The 19,237-nt window shown below is 39.1% G+C and overlaps 1 long non-coding RNA gene and 1 pseudogene across 1 annotated transcript; one reads left to right on the top strand and one right to left on the bottom strand.

The window, feature by feature from the left end:
• Window positions 1-4,395: 4,395 nt before the first annotated feature.
• LOC125362693 lies at window positions 4,396-18,711 on the top strand (annotated as a pseudogene).
• LOC125362694 lies at window positions 10,445-11,619 on the bottom strand. Its single transcript, XR_007213072.1, has 2 exons — window positions 11,479-11,619; window positions 10,445-10,709 (listed from the first exon to the last, which is right to left on the bottom strand). It is a non-coding gene; the product is annotated as an uncharacterized LOC125362694 (long non-coding RNA).
• Window positions 18,712-19,237: the final 526 nt, after the last annotated feature.

Below are 19,237 nucleotides of genomic sequence, written 5' to 3'. Positions count from 1 at the left end.
TAATGCTTCATCAGGAATGCCCGTTGCACGTGTGGATTATTGCCCATTGTCAGGTCTTACTAGTTAGCCAAGATGTGGCATTATCTTGTAAATAGCATATGTACTCTCTCTTCTTTCTTAATATAGGGTCCTGGTGTGTCCCATTTCTTCAGTAGGTATTCTGAAAAAAATTGTTCATTGGTAGTTCTTTGAACTGTTTGATAATCATGCTAAATATTGCCTACGTAAATAAAGGTTGCATATCCCATGACTGTCATTGGATGTGATCCTTGTGAGTCTTAATATTTTTTAACTAAATCTTACTGTGTGTGTTGAAGGTCTCCAAAAGAGTAGCTTGGGAGTGCATACAGATTGATTATTGTGAAGCAAATGAACAGACCCATTATCTAATACACTTGCCCAATTGTTCTGCGTTTGCAAGAAGACTAGCTGAAATCTCATTTAGCCTGGGTCTTACACACAGTACAGTTCTGACCTGCTGCATCCCGGGTATGTTCAGCCTGTTAGTGTGTCCATCCCTTATTCTGGTTGGACTGCCTCCATCTAAGGTCCTCTGCCCTTTCCTGAAATTGGGTGACCAGGCCAGTTCTGGCCATAATGATCAGCCTCCAGCCCATTCCTGAAACCACAGGTATCTCTAGCCTCCAGCTGCATCAGTCAATGCTGTTCGCTCAGGTCTGACCACAGCTGCTGACCTGCCCTGGCTATGGGCTACCTTTGGCCTTCAGCTGAGCACTCTCCTGCCCCCTGCGGAATCCTCTCACCTCTCACCCCTTGACTGTAGAGATACCTCCTTCTCAGGACAGGCCTGCTATCCTCTATCCTGAGAGAGCTAGCCTGTCAGTCCCTTGCTGACATTAAAGGCTCCTTTCTCTGCAGGCAACTGTATGTCTTGCCTGGTTCTCTTGGTGATGCATTCACATCCCACTGTTTCAAATCCTCTGATAGCCTGATCACGAACCCCTCCCATCCCTGCTGTCTACTGTTTCAAAATTATTTAGATCCTTTGTATGTGAGCTCATAAAATATTTGTGTGTGGGGGGGGTGTTATTTTACTTAGCACAACAGCTGTCAGGCTCCTCTGTGTGATGGGGCAAAGTGACAGGATCTTGTTCCCTTTTTAAGGTTGAATAATATCCTATTGCATACACATGCCAGGCCACAGTTTCTTCATGTGTTTTTCTGTCAACAGACACTTTGGTTGTTTCAATAAGGCTAAAGATAAATATATCTTTATCCTGCTACCTGCACTTTCTCCTGCTTTTTCCCCTGCAGATCCCATTTCCCCCAAAGTTTTAAAATTCATTTCCAACATAGTGTTTGGTGAGTATCATTGTTGAATTGGTTCTCGCAAACACCCTAGTCCCACTCCAACCATTTGCAGAAGAGCCATTACCACTTTGGAGTTGACTTTGGAAGAGACTTACTCAAATGGTATTCTCAACTAATGAGGAGTCTTGCAAAAGTCATTGATTTCTCTGCGATGTGAGGAGAGCATTTTCAGAAACCTACATTTGACTGTAGAGATCATTTACCTTGTGATCTAGACTTAGGTTTCGCAATGTACCACAAATAGGAACAACATGCACCCCTGAAGAGTTCACGATTAGCAAGACCAAGAGAGAAGCCTAAGATGCAGAGGCTTCCCTGAAGAGGTACAAACCCACACCAGCATTTCCTCCAGTGACCCTGAGTATACCTTGCCCCGCAGGGCCTGGAGGCTGCACCTGGGTCATCACAGCCCGTGTGAGGAGACGGCCTGTGCTCTGCCAGCTCCTGCCAAGTGCTCCTATCACCTGACAGAGCAGAAGCTGGGTGACTCCTTCCATTAGCCTGGCAGGTTGATGGGGAACCCCACTTGGAATCCCCCACTGCTGGAATATTATTTTCTTACTAGCTTCAGACTTTGGAGAAGTTAGCTACCTTATTTATTTTCCAGCCATAGTTTCTTCATGAATTCATGGGGGAAAAGAAACATTTGGTCAACTGAACTGTAGGGCTGCAGGCCCTAAGGCTCTGGGAGACTAAGCAGCATAGGTGAGATAGAGTGTGTTCTATTCCTAGATGACACTCCATTGGGAGACCAACGTGAGATGGCACACTCTGTGAACAGGGGCTTTCTGTGAGTCAAGAGGAGTTCTTATCTGCTGTCTGCCATTCGGTGATGACAGTTACTACAAAGGATGAATTTGGGCGGGGTGTAGTCACCCACTTTTTTGTTATAAGTACAATAATGATATATAATATAAAAAAGTTGTATATAATTATGTGTAATGATATATATTATAGTTCATGTATATTCTTTTATATGTTATTTATGATATACATCGTATATTATTAGATATTATAGTTATACATAGGTATATACATAGCTATATATAATTATATACTTTAATTTTATATATTATTATATAATATATAGTTAGATATTATAGCCTAAGAGCTATTGTGCTAAGTGAAATAAACCACACACACACACACACACACACACACACAAATATTGTATGAGCTCATGTATGTGGGATCTAATATGTATTTAATTATATTATCATATATTATAATTATATATAAATTACAATTGCTTATATATAAACATACTTAAACATAAAATTTATATATTATATATAATTACATATGTTATATATTTACAAAATCTCAATTGCATATATGTGTGTATAAAATATCAGTTGCTGTGGAGACACAGTTGTTGACTCTGGGATCTTAGTGTTTCAGGAAAATAAACCTAGGTTTAGCATTTCAGCTCAATTACTCCTTGTATGACCAAATAAAGATGGCAATGTGTACAACTCTGTCCTGGTGATTAACTAGAAATAAGAGTCTTACTGACTTTCCTGCATGGCCTGGCTCTGAGCTGTGTTCCTCAACTCTCATCCTCCTGTATAGCTAGGATTAGAGGTGTCAGCCACCAGCACCTGGCTACTAAGTCTTTGATAATAATGCATTATTGTTCAGACTTTTTATGAACTTATGGGAAAAGGAATAAAAATGCTTTTCTTTCTAGGTGATGAAACTGGGGTTCAGAGAAAGGCCCATGGTCAAAAAGGTAGTAAAACAAGTAGAGTCCATTTAACTTGAATTCGGGTCAGACAGTGGTTTATTTTGCATATCATCTCCGCCAGGCACATGAGTTAGAGTTTCTCAGTACAGTTTTCTCATTGTCAAGCTGTAAACATTAATGTTCACTACATGAGCTTGTGCTGAAGGGTAACATTAACTAACAGGAGACAAAAGGAATTTTGTTTCCAGTCAAGAGGCTGAGATGTGAGGATCTCATTTCAAAGCCAGCCTGCACAGACAAATCAAAGAGATACTTATTTTCAATTGACAAGCCAAAAGCCAGAAGTAGAGGTGTGGTTCAAGTGATAGAGCAACAGTCGGGAGCCAAAAATCCAAGCAAGAACATAAAGTCCTGAGTTTAAACATTGATACAGCACAATTTTTTTTAAAAGAAAACATTTTGTTTGATATGGACTTTTATATTGAGGGTTATTTTTCCCTTACAACTTAAAAATGCTGTTTCTAGGGCTGGGAATATGGCCTAGTGGAAAGAGAGCTTGCCTTGTATACATGAAGCCCTGGGTTCAATTCTCCAGCACCACATATCTAGAAAACGGCCAGAAGAGGTGCTGTGGCTCAAGTGGCAGAGTGCTAGCCTTTAGCCTTGAGCAAAAAGGAAGCCAGGGACAGTGCTCAGGCCCTGAGTCCAAGCCCTAGGACTGGCCAAAAAAAAAAAAAAATGCTGTTTCTATTGTTTTCTGGACCATATCACGTGTCTTCTGGATGTCATTGATGATTTGTACTGTGATTCTCCTGTGCAATATTGGACCATGTTTCCTCATGTTGTATTTAAGCTTTCCTCTTGTATTTGCTTTTGCAGTGGTTTCATTATGGTGTGTCTAGGTGAGTGAGTTGCTTTCTCTTCACTCAGACTAGATCTCACTAAACTTAGTCAAACAAAGTAATAGCATCTCATTCTTTCTAAACAGGTAGTTTACAAATGGTAGGAGAAATAAATTTCATTCAGAACATCAAATATGAAAAGTCACCAGCTCTTGTGTCTGCTGCAGCCACTTGTGGAAGGGGAGGGATGCAAGAGGGGTGCTGGTTATAGAGACCCCCCCCCCCAAATCTTGGTTGCTGCTTTCACAGGTCAGAGTTGTTGAGTAACACTGGGATCTTTGGCAACAGAAAGCCGTCCAGCACTTCTGTAAGGAGCCTCAGAATGTTCTACCAAGTTTCCCTGCTAACTAGTTAAAGTTTTAAGTGTGTCTCCTTGAACATCGGACCCTGTTGGAATTTGGCACCGTTTAATGCATAGATGAAGACTTGAGTATAACAGGTTTTCACAGAAACACAGATCAAAGTGCACCTTTATAAAGCAGCATACTGCGAGGGTATAGCTCATCTTTTTTTTTTTTTTTTTTTTTGGCCAGTCCTGGGCCTTGGACTCAGGGCCTGAGCACTGTCCCTGGCTTCTTCCCGCTCAAGGCTGCTAGCACTCTGCCACTTGAGCCACAGCGCCGCTTCTGGCCGTTTTCTGTATATGTGGTGCTGGGGAATCGAACCTAGGGCCTCGTGTATCCGGGGCAGGCACTCTTGCCACTAGGCTATATCCCCAGCCATAGCTCATCTTTTGGCATAGTCTTCTGCCTCTTCTCTTTAGAGACCTCTGTAGAGACCGAATTAGGAGACAGCCTCACAGGTGAGAATAAAGACTGGATCCTCTGGGACCTGACATCTCTTCATCTCCTTACTGACATAGAAAGAATCAAAATTGGTAAGAAATTTCTGAGCTCATTTGTGCTAAGAATGATGCCAGGGGAAAAGGAAGTTCTTTCTGTTTGAAAATGCTGTATCAGGCAGCTACTCTATACAGAGGAGCATGTGAGTTCCCATAAGAAAAAGGGTTTTTGAACTGGAGAAATCAGGTTTTATTCCATGTTACTAAATAAGTATGATGAGATTTGGGAGCTTGCTGTTGGTAGGTGAGTGGAGAAAATGTAAGGGCACCCAGGCAGAGTATTCTAGTTCAAGTGCCATTTATTTGATGTTAGACAGTCTGTCTTATCTAATCCTCTTCCATCTTCCTAAGGTTTTTAACTTTTTCCTTTGATTCCTGACATCTAGGAAAATCAAATGCTCTCTTTAAAGTTTCAACAGAACAAAATAAAATCTGCCAAAAGACCAAAGTACAGAAAAGACGAAATGTCAACAGAGAGTGTGAATTAAAAAAAAAACCTCACCCATAATGTCTGTATCACTTTTAGTATTTCTAATAGTTTTTAATCTCTCCACATGTGATATCTGTACATGTGCACAAAAATACTTACACCTTGTATAATTGCTCCTAGAGATAATTTTTTCTTTATTGCCCCCCCTATATAAATTCCAAGCACTACAGTAGCACTTTTAAAAGACTGAAACTTTAGTCCAGTGTTTGTTTTTTTTTAATTTCTCCAGGACTGTGCTCATTTCTAATGCTGGCAACCCACCAACCCACCAAAACATGCTGTCTCCCTTACCTTGTCTCTGCTTTTAGTCAATGGCACTAGTTGACAAAAACTTTGTTTCAGTATATGTGAACATGAGCAAAAATTTGTGCTGAATGTACTTGCCAATAATATGACACCTTCATTGTTCTAATATCAGACTACCATGCTTCCAATTTTAATGTAATATTGTTTTGGAAATGCTTTTAGCTGACATGTCAAAATAGCCTTCAGAAATGTTATACTTGCATTGACATGAGACATTTGGAGGCTTGAAACAAGTGTCTCTATTCTGGTCAGGTGCTTCTATTCTGGTAAATACTCTCAGGCCTTTAATAGGTGGCCTTTGAATGATACTTTATCTTAATCTTTTGGGACTGTCATAACCCAACACCACAAATGAGTTGGTTTAAGAACAATAGAAATTCATCTCTGACAGTTCTGAAGACTGTGGAATCCAAGGTTAAAGGGTTAGCAGGGTAGGTATCTGGAGATAGTGTATTTTCTAATTCATGAATAGATAGATGGTGTCTTATACTCTCCAAGGTATGTCTTCATGTACTGCTTCAGTAACCTACCTCTTTATTACCATCTGGGGCGTTAGGATTTCAGCACATGGACTGAGGGAAGACGCAACATTCAGATCACAGTTTCCTTGTGGAATGAATATCTATATGGCTCTGCCCAAGTGACATGACTAATAAATGCTTATGTTAGTTCAAATGCTTGATGCATGTAATCGTTAAGGAGACATTATGCAGTCCTTGCGATGGGTCAGAGGTGATAAGTATTGGGAAAGAAAGGACATGTGCGGCCCAATCCAGAGGATTTTGTAAGTTTACAAGAGGAATGCCCATCCTTGTTCCTAGTTTTCTAAATGAAGACTTGCAAGAGACGAAAAGATTAATTCTGTGTGAGTAGAGTTCCCATAGGAGGAGTAAACCAGAGAAAAAGTGGCATTTGGTTAGGATGTGGCCAGAGGATTAAAACCAAGGTGTGGAAGGTAGTATGGAAGTAGAGCATAACTAAAATGAAGAGCAGTCAGAAGTGGTGAAGCAGGTATTGTGGTTAGGATGTATTGTGTGGTTTTGTGGGTAGACAAACAACAGGTGAGATGAATAGACCCACCCTTTTCAGTTCACAAGTTATTTGCAAAGGGTTGGAGATGTAGCTCAGTGGTAGAGTACTTGTCTAGCATGTGCCATGCCCTGGGTGAGATCTCTATTACTACAAAAATCATTGCTCACACAAACTATGTGAATTCTATCAGGCCCCAGCCTATAGCCCCCTGTATATAGCCAGGAAGCAACCTCCACTCAGTGAGGATTGCTTGGATAACTTGTGAAAGTTCCAGAGCTATCTCCTTGGGTCAGAGGAGAACCAGGGAGAGGGGTTTCATCTTACACGCAACTTTCAGAAGTTTACACCATTGATCCATGAATAAATCATGCTGGGAACTGTAAAGCATGAGAGAACTCAATGAGAAGTGAGAGGCTCATTACTGACCAATGAAAACATCCAAGCAAAGGAAAATATGGGTAGAAAATTCCCAAGTCCAAGCATTTCCCAATATGTGAAAGCTACAGGGCCCCAAAAGTAGCATAAGCTCTTTGGTAATTAATTAATGGCAACAGAAATAAAGTAATACCAGCAGTATTTGTGCAAGTATAGCTTCCCTTTGCTCATTCTAAGGATGAGTGTTTTCAAAGATCAAACAAAAGGGAAGAAAGCCCTGAGCTCAGTGATGGGAGAGTTGGGGAGTTAAAGTGAGCAGGCACGGAGCCAATTGGTGTTAGTTTCCTAACATGGATTAATTAACACACACACACACACACACAATATCATTTGAACACACCATCAGGAAAGTAGAAGGTAGTAGAGAGTTAAATAACTTTGGATAAATGAGACTTTGCCCTGACTAACAGGATTTTGCAAGTTCTAAGTTTAAGCCTAACCTTAAAAAAAAGAACTACAAGGCAATCCAAGAGCATAGAGAAGAGGTGGTTTTCTATCACCCTCTCCTGTCCAATGGCTCCTGTGTGGTCTCCTTTAAGATCCCAGTAACTGACCCCTCAGTGGCACCAGCCCCCTTTCATGAAATCTCACCAAGCGTAGGCACAACACTCATGTGGTCATTTGCCAGGAACAGCCCTTTATTTGCCAATTTATTCAGTCCCTTGTGATAGTATTCTTCTAATAATTCCAATTTGACACAGTAGGTAGAAATGCAGAAATGCTACTTTATATTATTTAATAATACACTTCTATGTTTAGGGATGGGACCAGGTTTGAGAATAGTTGAGGACAGATTAAGTGAATAGATAGTATTCACACATGACTTGGAAATAAAAACAAAAATAATGACTCTGTGTGCACGCCAATTCTTGGGACTTGAATTCAGGGCCAGTGCTCTGTCCTTTACCTGCTTTTTGCTCAAGGCTAGGGTTTTACCAGTTGAGCCACAGCTTCACTTCTGGCTTTTTTTGTGGTTAACTGGAGATGCAAGTCTCATGGACTTTGCTGCCTGGGGTGGCTTCAAAGTACAATGTTCAGATCTCGGCCTCCTGAGTTGCTAAGATTATAGGCGTGAACTACTGGTGTCCAGCTTCATTTATACTCTTTGAAACAACTGATATAGATCAAGAAACCCAGCCAAGGGGTAGTTAAGCAACTTGATTAATATTATATAGCTTCTAAGTGTCAGAGTCAGGCTTACCATGGATAGAAGCTTCATCAGAATGTATAGTCATGCATTCTTTAGAGACCAGTGTATTTTGTTGGAATTCTGGGTGTGATAAGAATAGAAACAAAAATTTCTAAAATGTTAAAAAAATTAAACAATAGTAAAGACAATTCATGAAAGAGACACCTCTATTCCACTAGGCCCATGATTTCTTGAAATTAGAAGATGGAAACCCAATGAAACTATAAGAATAAAGCTCAAGCCATGAATGCCTATAGTGTCTGTATATCATCCAGCGCTTCTCACTCTTTCATGTTTCTGGACTCTCTTTTTAGGCTGAGATACTTGCCACAATGTTCCCTTTGCAAGGCCCATAGGTGCTGCAGATGCTGGAGAAATCCCTAAGAAAGAGCCTCCCAGAGTCCTTGAAGGTAAGGACATTCTCAAGGACAAAGGATTACTTATCTGCTGCCCACAAAACTGAAGTGAATGAGCAAGAATCTCTGCTGACCCCTGGTCTGCGACAGGTCCTCATTTTGTGGACTCCGGTTTAGTTCACATCACCCCATGGAATTAAAGAGGAAATGATAGTGACCTGCAAAGCTATTCCTTGAATCTAGTAGGGTCTTTGCTGCATCATGACTGAAAAATACTCCCTGTTCTCTTGTAAGAATTATGTCGTATAACTGGGAAGTTTTCCAGAGTTGCAAAGTTAGCTAAAACGAACACATTAATGTTTAATTTGTTTTCCTAAAGAGTCACATGTCTGGTTAAGAGGTTAGCCGTGTGACTCTTTCTAGCAGTAAGTAAATGTTTTGTCCAATCTTCAATGACTATGTATAATTTCGGGTAAATAACTTTCTTTTAGAATAGATTATGGAACTTTTATTTTATAATAACATATGGAAAGTAGAATAGTGCCAGATATAATTTTTTGGATCCTATAAATCCATATATGAATGCTTATTAGATAAAGATGTTAATTTACTTTAAAGACTTTAAAACTACTGGACTTTATCCATGTAACATAGTCGCAACATGCGTGAGACAAGAGCTGAATTAATTGAAAGGAAACAGATACGTCCCCAAGAATAATTAAAAGCTTCAACATTCTCATAGAATACTTGAAAACATGTGGCCTATAGAAGACTTAAACAAGATAAGATCCAACTCCAACAAATTGACATTTAGAATATAATCTCCTCATCAATAACAGAATATGTTATATTCAAATGTTCATGTAATACTGATCCAGATAAACTAATTAGAACTTTTGTAAAGGTTACCAACTATATCTAAATAAGCCATCCTTCAAGGTCACAGAAAGGTTAGACTATTTCAATTTAATGAAAAAAATAACATCTAAATTTGTGAGATGAAATTGATAACTGGGAAATATATTAGCTGTGCATATGAAAACAAAGATTGCATTGAGCTCCTCCCTCCTGCTTACAATCGTAGTTACCCAGGAGGTTGAGATGTCGAGATCGTGGTCTGAAGTCAGCCTGGGTAGCAAAGTCTGTGAGACTCTTTTCACCAGTTCACCACCAAAACACCAGATGAGGAGCCGTGGCTCAAGTGGTAGATGGCTAGCTGTAAGCAAAAAACAAAACACAAGACAACAAAGCAAACAAAGTGCAGGGACAGCATTTAGGTCTTGAGTTTCAGCCCCATGACAGGCACAGGAAAAAAAGTGAGAGAAAAGGGAAACTTAAATAAATGATTTTAGCCAGGCATCAGTGGTTCATGCCTGTAATCCTATCTACTCGAGTCTGAGATCTGAGGATCACAGTTCAAAGTCAGTGTTGGCAGGAAATTCTGTGAGACTCTGATTGCCAATAAACTATTTAGAAAAAGCCAGAGCCCATGGTTCAAAGAGATAGAGCACTAGCCTTGGGTAAAAGAACTCAGGGAAAGAGCCTCAACCTGGAGTTCAAGCCCCACCAGTGATAGGGGGAAAAAGTGATTTTAGTTTCTTCGTTTAAAACTAGAAAAAAGGTGAGTAAATTTTAGCAAGGAGAATAAAGGAAATGAAGGAATATTGCATAGAGAGAAACAGGAAAGAAAGCCATCCATTCAAAATTTGGTTCTTACGAAGAGTTCAATAATTTTCCTAATGGTTGAATCAACTTTATCAAGAAACAGAAGACAAAGATTACCAATACCAATATAACGGATGAAATAGAAGACATTACTATATACCCAACAGATACTATAGGCATAATAAGGATATGCTCTTATCAATATCACATTCATTGGTTTCAAAACTTATTCTGGGAAATACACACATTGCTAAAAGTCATTTGAAGAGAAAGAGACAACTTAAATTGCCCTTCAACTATAAATGAAAATATTCTATCAAAGGGAATTCCACATCCACATTGTTGCATTGGCAATTTCTCCAATATACACAGGAAGAAATAATCCAAATTCTACACAAACACTTTCAGGAAAGAACAGAGAAATAAACACCTCCACATTCATTTTATACAACCAGGTTTACCTTGAAAACAGAACTAGAAATAACTTTAACAAGAACACTACAATCTGACATAATGATATATATCTTTAATCCCGGTACCACAAGAAAAGAAGGGGGAGGAGTGGAGGAGAGAGAGGAAAATAGAATATCTCAATCACTTATCTTATATCTATCTATAATTTATCTCCAGCATTAGCAAACACAAATGGAAAAATGATTTTACAAAGCTATCAAGTCAAATACAGTAATATGTAAAAAGAATATCATCATAATTGCTAGATATTTATTTGGAGAACTCAAGGAAGCATCAATGTTCAAAAATCAAACAATATGAGTCACCATATCAACCAGGTAAAGAAAAAAAGAAAGACATTTGATGGTATCTTGTTTAGAACAGAAAAAAATGGGCAAAATTTAATATTCTTCATAATTTCAAAACTCTAGGACACAAAAGGAAGTTTCATAATCACCTCTCCCCAACAAAGCATGTGGGCAAAATGCACAGCTAATATCTTTAAACAGTGAAAGACTGATCATTTCCTTCAGGATAGATTGCCAGGTAAATTGATTTACTCTCCTTATTCTAGGTGACACTGGTTCTAGCCAATGTAAAAGACAAGAACACGAAGTATTAGGAATCTATATTGTGTATTGGAAAGAAAGATAGACGTCTATTCACAAAGAACATAGTTATCGAAGGTATATAATTCTAAGAAATCTACACAACAATATTTAAAATGTAAGTAAGTTAAACGAAATGACTAGATTTGACGTCAATATGAAAACTAGGAGAAATTACTTACCTATATAATTCAAATTAATTTTCTACATAAAATTAAAATTCAATACCATTTGCAATCACACTCCCCCCAAAGTACCCTCCAAACTTTAGGTCTGAGCCCATGTTAGTTTATATTTGTTGTTGTTAAGGCCTCGTCTTTCTGGTCTGTTGAGGGTGATGTGTTTAGTTATTATGCTGATGTCAGATGGACTTGGAATATCACATTCTTTCCTTGAGTTAATTTTTTGCTGGTATTCTAACACATGGATTATGGACTAAACCATTTATGCTTCATGTAGCACCAAGTCCCTAATGCATCTGACTACAGAATCACAGCTCAGCTGTTTAGAAGTCAGAGTCCAGAATCAGATTTCTTGATCTCAACAAATTCACTCTTTACTGGGCCACACTGCACAAGTTAAACAACTGTGCTTCTTCAAAATTCTTGCATGTAAGACCACAAAGTCAATATTTTGGGTAGACCTATCCACTCCATACTCATAAAAGTTTCAGGTAAGAGGAATATTTATTTGCCAATTTACAGACTGACGGAGAGTCTGTCTCAAGAGTGAATTCTGAACAGGTTTATTTTGCATGTATACTCTACTTTTGGCTGCCATAAGCAAAGAAAGGAGAAGTAATTTGCACCCATGGTTGTCTTCTTGAAGTACTTGTGAACACCACTAGCCCAAATTCAAATGTTTGAATAAAGTAATCACACCATTTTCCCCCAAACTGTATTTAAGTTCTACATGGAGATTTTTCATTGATGGCAGAAAATTTGTGAAGGTCCTATAAATTCAGGAAGGTGAAAGTTCTTCTTTTGCCATAATTTTTCACATAATCACTTCAAGAAGGAGGATACGGAGTCTTAGCATTAGATTTAGTCTATGATCATCTGAATGCTTAACTTTATTGATCCCTGATTCTGGCCATCCAGCCATGACCTAAGGTACTCTGTTTCCAACTGTATCCGGGTTCTGAGGAGCACCCTACTCGTCCTCCCCATAATGAGGAGACCCTTTCCAGCTAGGAGGACCTCACCCTCAGAGGCTCACTGTTCCTCTTAGGGCCATTGGTGTTTGAAGAGAGGCTGCTCAATAAAGTTACACAGGTTGCCTACTGTGTGATTTCTGTAGTGTGCTTTCTGTCCTTATAAGATAGGTAGAAGCTAACTTTTACAGAAAGTAATTATTTTACAGAAAGTAATCATGTAACTTTGACACAGAAAAACCATTGTCATTGTAGGCACATTTTTAAAAGACGTAAGCAATAATGTTCCTTGAAGATTTAAAATAAAATCTCAAAGGAAATTGAAATAATATGAAATAAGACGTAAGAAAATTGAATTATATATACCTGATATTATATATAATATATAAGATAATAAATATTATTCAGGGGTTGGGAATTTACTTAAGTGGAAGAGTGCTTGCCTAGCAAAGCACAAGGGCATGTGACTGGACCTTAGCACCAATATAGTAAAAGAAAAGAAAAGAATTCCTGAAACCTGATTATATAGGTTTATATTCACTGATGTGAAACTAGGCCCTCACATAGTTTATTTTCAAAAACAGATTTTAAACTAGTGTTTATTAGGTAACTTTATTGTATATGCCAATGCACAGAAAAAAAGGGAAAGGCATGAAAGTAAAATCTACACTATAAGAGTGAGCGATTATTTTATTTATCTGGGTATTTAGCTATAAACACATATACCCCCATATATATATAGCATATAGGGATTTACATGTATACATATGGACATGTACTTATAGTATATACACACTATATATGTGTATATTATATACATTATACATGCATATACTATATAAATGTATATTTGCAATATACATGTATATGTCCCATACACACACACACACACACACACACACACACACACACACACACATTCTCATGACTTCATCCAAAAATCTATTTGTGTTTGGGATGAGAAAACAATCTGAAATTGGAAGTAAATGCCCCATCAGTAACACTATGACTCATGATTTTCATAGAAGCAAGCATCTTTCTGGTTAAAGAAAAGAGCAAGGCCCTTTAGTGTTTCTGTGTAGTGTGTTGACCTCCGGCTTTGTTGAAATGTTACAGGTGTATAGTACCATCTTCCTCATGAAGCAGGGAAACCCATTCAAGTTAAAGGCCCTGGTGGACAAGTGGCCTGATTATAATACTGTGGTTGTTCGTCCTGAGGAGCAGGTCAGTTGTGTGGCGTGGCATGAATTTACTCTGTGTTTGTATTTGCTGTTTGTATAACAAAAATGCAGATTTCAGGGAAACAGAGATGAATCCCAGCGATGTGGGGAAACACGGTGAGCAGATGGGTTCTAACTTCATGTAAACATGGGCCAGAGTATGCAAAAATATCTGTTTTTGTCTTATGAAATTGTTCTTGGCTGGGTGCATGGCTCAAGTGCCAGAGTGCTGTCCTGGCAAGCATGAGGCTCTGAGTTCAAATCTCAGTACTGCTAAAAAAAATGAAAAAAGAAGAAAGCAATTGACATTGATGAATATTCTTTAAGTTACAGAAGGGGACACTGACTAAGGGATGACTAAAATTAGAAATTCATAAGGTCTGGGATGGAGGATGGGAGAGCTTTTGAAGAAGACATGTCAGTCAAACTAGATTTTATTGTTAAGTAGGTTTGAGAGGCTGAAAAGAGCTAGGGACACATTCCAAGTAGAGGAAACAACACCTATAATTTTCCACAGGCAAATTTAAGGAATGTTTGAGAAATAACGAGAAAACTCCAATAGGCATACTTGGGAGTGTATCTTTAATATTAGACTTTACATAACACTCATAATTAATTAACTTCAAATACAAATATGTTTTATACACATTAAAATATAAAGTGAATATTTATGCATGCAAAATATATGAAGGTTAATCATAAGTTTTATTTGGTATATGTTACTGGCAAACAAAATGTAAATGTATATTACTTTTATAGCACAAATGAGTAAACAGTCACTATTATTGTGAATACATTTAGAAATATAGCACCATTAGAGGTAAAAACAAACTCTAAATACTCTAATTCCATAATGGTGGTGGGTAAATCCTAGAGAACAATACTATCTATCTGTGTATCTATTTGTCTTTCTATCTATCTATAGATCAGTCTATATCTCTAGACATGTACATATATACATATAAATATATATAATATTCATATAGTATATAAGTATATATTATGTTTGTATATATTACACATGTATATATTATACACATGTACATTTGCAATATATGTATATACACACATACACACACGGTATTCTCATGACTTCATCAAAAAGTCTATTTGTGTTTGTGATGATAAAGCAACTTTTATCTGTAGATATGGAGAAATATAGATAGATAGACAGACAGATAACAAGTTCAAAGCCAGCTGGGCAGGAAAAAATTGTAAGACTCTTATTCCAATTAATCATCAAAAAGTCAGAAATGGAGGGATGGCTCAAGTACTAGGACATCAGCCTTGAGCAAAAAAGCTAAAGGACAACACCCACAACCCTCAAATTCAAGTCCCAGTGGCGCAAACAAAACATGTTCATTTTTAATAGTATGATTGTTGAATTGTTTGTGAAGGAATTAAGCAGATTATTCAGGAATATTTGTTAGTATAACAAAGTCAAGTCAACTTGACTTCATGATGAACACAATTCTGGAGTGGAGATAGTAAGTGAAAAAAAGATGCATATTTAAGTTGGTACAACAGCAGTATGATAAGATGAAAGGAAATATTGAAATTCCTTGGTAGAATCAATTGATGTTTTCCATGTCACCCAATCAACAGGAGATGAGAGATGACCATGACAACTTCACCAACACCTACCAAATCTACTTGAAGGAGCCCAGGAGCTGTCACGAGTTCCTTGGTGCATCGGATGTCATCAACTGGAAACAACATTTGCAGATTCAAAGTAAGGCAAAGGATGCGTGCGGATTCTGCCTCTGGTTTACAGCTGTCTGGTCATGTTTCATGATGGCCTTCCTTCTGCCACACTACCAAACTTGGGAATCTCAATCTAATGACCATCAATGTGGAATAACCCAAATGGCTTATCCCAACTGATTCCAATGCCTCCTTGCATTTCATTGTCCTTTGATTTCTTATACTGTGGCTATGGTTTCTTTCCTTCTTTTTAATGGAGTAGATTGCAAATGGTACAGACTATGGAGTTGATCAAAGGAACTGTGGGGGAAGGTAATTTCTTCTTGCTGAGGGGCAATGGTGTAGTTTGATGACATGTTCAGAATGTCTAATGATAGTCAGGTGTGGGACCAAAGTTTGTCCTCTGGGCTTCCATTCCTGAAATTAGAGTGACATGTTACTGTGCCCCCAAACACCTTCTAGGTCACCAGGGATGAACAATGGTGTGTAATGAGCATGCTCACTGCAGTCAAACTCCGGAGGGGACATTCCTGCTCAGCTCCCCGCTTTATGATTTTCCAGCAAGTGACTCAATGTATCTAGTGGTCAGTTTTTTTTTTCCATACAAATAAAGGAAGCTAATTAAAACCCACAACAGAGGGATAATGAAAGTATTAAAGGGCGTACCTAATCATGTGCATACTCAAGATCAACCATTATTAAAATGTCATTTCTCCCTGGGCTTCACAGGCATATGGTGGGGTTTCAGTCTTCTATTTTATATACGAGAAACATGACTTTGTCCACTGCTGTTCCATTAGTGACAACACTAGAGACAAGAGGATTTGATGCTCAATTATGCATACTTGCATTTGGCTATTGAATTTTAGCTCAAGGCTAGTGTTCTACCACTTGAGCTACCATTCCACTTCCCACTTTGGGGGGTAGTTAATTGGAGGTAAAGAGTCTCATGGACTTTCCTGGCTGGCCTGGCTTTGAACCTTGAGTGTCAGATTTCAGCCTCTTGAGTAGCTAGGCTTATAGGCCTGAGCTACTAGCACCTGGCCACTTCATTCTAAATCTGCTTGTCTCCTCGCTTACTCTTTTCTTGGCTCACAGTCCAGCCTGGAGGAAGTGATACAAAGTCTTGCAGCTGTGAATTTCACCAGGGTGAAGAAAACACAGTGAATTCTTTACATGACGTCTAAGACAGCACAGAGGCTGCTGCCATTCCTGCTGGCCACTAGGAATTTATGTCCCAATTCAGGCAGACCCAAGGCCATGTGAGTGTAATTCAAGATAACTGTGTGCTAAAGCCACTAAAAGTGGTCTCTGATTCCCTCAGTGAGCTCAGTCAGTGCTGAACTTTTCTTGTATGTAATGTGGATCACATTACGTCATTTTTCCAGGCTGATCCTTTTAGTATATAATGTGGATCATGTAATCTGTTGAGAAGCCATTCATGGTTTTCATCTCACCTTGAGTGAAATCCATACTCTTTTATGGTCCCCATAAGATGTGAACCCATCACCTCTGAGACTTCATCTTGTTCAGGGGTGTGTGTGTGTGTGTGTGTGTGTGTGTGTGTGTGTGTGTGTGTGTGCATGTGTATGTCCTGAGGTCTTGAACTCAAGACCTCACACTCTTGCTTGGCTCTTTTGCTCAAGGTTAGCCTTGTGGCATTTAAGCCCCAGCTTTATTTCCAGCTTTCTGCTGGTTAATTGGAAATAAGAATCTCACAGACATTCCTGCTCAGCCTGGCTTTGAACTGTGATCCCCAGATCTCAGCTTCCTGAATAGCTAGGATTACAGGTGTGAGACATAAGCACTTGGCTTGTTTTGTGCCTCTTGCTGTCCCCCACCAGCAGCTCAGCCTCCTGCCACTTGGTTCTGACACATGCACGTGTGCCTTTCTGTGACTAGATTTACTCTTGCTTGCCTAAAATGTCCTTTCTTTTGATCTCCACCTCTTTCTCCTTTTGTTTTGCCACTCATACACTCCAATTTTATTTTCTTGACAGTTCTTTTCAGAGTACTAAAACCAGACACATAATTCTTTGCTATAAAGTCTAATTTTAATATTCTTCATTGCTACCAAAGTGACTTATTCGAGTATCTATCTACCTGTTTGCTTTTTGGCGTACTTAGTAGCTAGAATCCTCTTTCTATTATCTCCTGATGAATACTTAATAACTAGACGAATGCCTGTAATGTACTAGGCTCTTAAGAAAGACAGATTTTAAATGAGGGAAGCCATGGAGCCTGATTCTTTGGGTCTGACTTACTTCAGTTACTATATTTTTTCCAAGTCTTTCTATTTCCTTATGAATGGGGTGATGTCATTCTTTTTCATGAAAGCACAGATTTTTATTGTGTGTGTGTGTGTGTGTGTGTGTGTCTGTGTGTGTATCACATTTTCTTGATCCATTCATCTACTCAGGGGCATCTAGATTGGTTCTATATCTTAGCTATGGTAAATAATGCTGCAGTGAACATAGTTGTGCTGGTAGCTTTAGTGTAACCTTGTTTGTATTTGGGTAAATGCCCAGGAGTGGTACTTCTGGATCTTAGGGGATTTCTATGTTTAGTCTTTTTTTTTTCCTTGACAGACTGCATTTTTAAAAATAAATTCATTTATTTATTGTCAAAGTAATGTACAGAGGGGTTACAGTTTTATCAATATAATTTGAGGGGGGAAATAAATGGAATGTTTCTCAGTGTACATAGTATTTGGACTGTTCTTTCCCATTTTTCTCAATAGTAACCAAGAGATGTTTAAACTCTCCTTGTTGGATGATTCCCATGCTGCTTTGGTGGATCAGTTCTGGGGTTTTGGTGGCAGTGAGAAGAGCCAGAAGTTCATCAAGTGCTGTATCCAGACCTTCCCTAGCACCTGCGTTGTGGGACCCGAGGGGAGTCCTGTGTCCTGGACCCTGATGGACCAGACTGGAGAGATCCGAATGGGTGGCACTGTGCCCAAGTACCGGGCCCAAGGCTCAGCTCCTATGTCCTCTACGTCCACAGTCAGGCTCTGGAAACTCGGGGCTTCCCTGCATATATTAACCAGGCAAATCCAACAAAATTGCACAGCAATCATGCAAAACCCTGAATCTACTCCCCATGCCCTGTACCTGGAATCAGTGGAGATGCGAGCCTCTGTGAGGTCGGCTGGAAACGCTGGATGAGGTGGGCTGGGAGGTGTGCACACAGAGAGGGCCAACGGTAGTGAGCAGTGGCTCACGCGTGGCTGAGATTTAAGGAAGCAAAATGGATGAGTATCGGGGTAACATGATCCCTTACCCTCCAGCAGACCTGCCATAGCCAGAACTCTATGTAGTTAAGTTAGCATTTCCTTGTTTCATTTTCTACACTTGAATTTATTATTTTTTTTGGTGCCTGTCCTGGAATTTAGTTCAGCTTGGGTGCTGTCCCTGAGCTGTGTGTGTGTGTGTGTGTGTGTGTGTGTGTGTGTGTGTGTGTGTGTGTGTGTGTGCTCAGGGCTGGCACTCTACTATGTGAGCCACAGCTCCCCTCTCTGGCTTTTATGTAGTTCATTGGAGATAAGAGTCTAATGGACTCTTATCCTGCCTGAGCTGGCTTCAAAGTATCATCCTCAAAATCTCAGCCTACTGAGTAGGTAGGAGTACAGGCATGAGCCACTGGTGCCCAGCTGTCAGTGACACTTTGAACTCATTGCATCTACCCTAATGCTTCATCAGGAACTCCTCAGTTTCACATGTGGATTATTGTGCATTGTCAGGTCTTACTAGTTTGCCAAGATGTGGTGTTATCTTCTAAATAGCGTATGTGTTCCCCTTCTCTTCTTTCTTAATGTAGGGGCCGAGTGTGTCCTATTTCTTCAGGTAGGTATTTTGAAAACAAAAA

The sequence above is a fragment of the Perognathus longimembris genome, chromosome 13 (assembly GCF_023159225.1).
Source record: "Perognathus longimembris pacificus isolate PPM17 chromosome 13, ASM2315922v1, whole genome shotgun sequence".
Classification (NCBI taxonomy): domain Eukaryota; kingdom Metazoa; phylum Chordata; class Mammalia; order Rodentia; family Heteromyidae; genus Perognathus; species Perognathus longimembris.
Note: the sequence above shows the minus strand (reverse complement) of the source record. Positions and strands in the feature narration are given on the sequence as shown.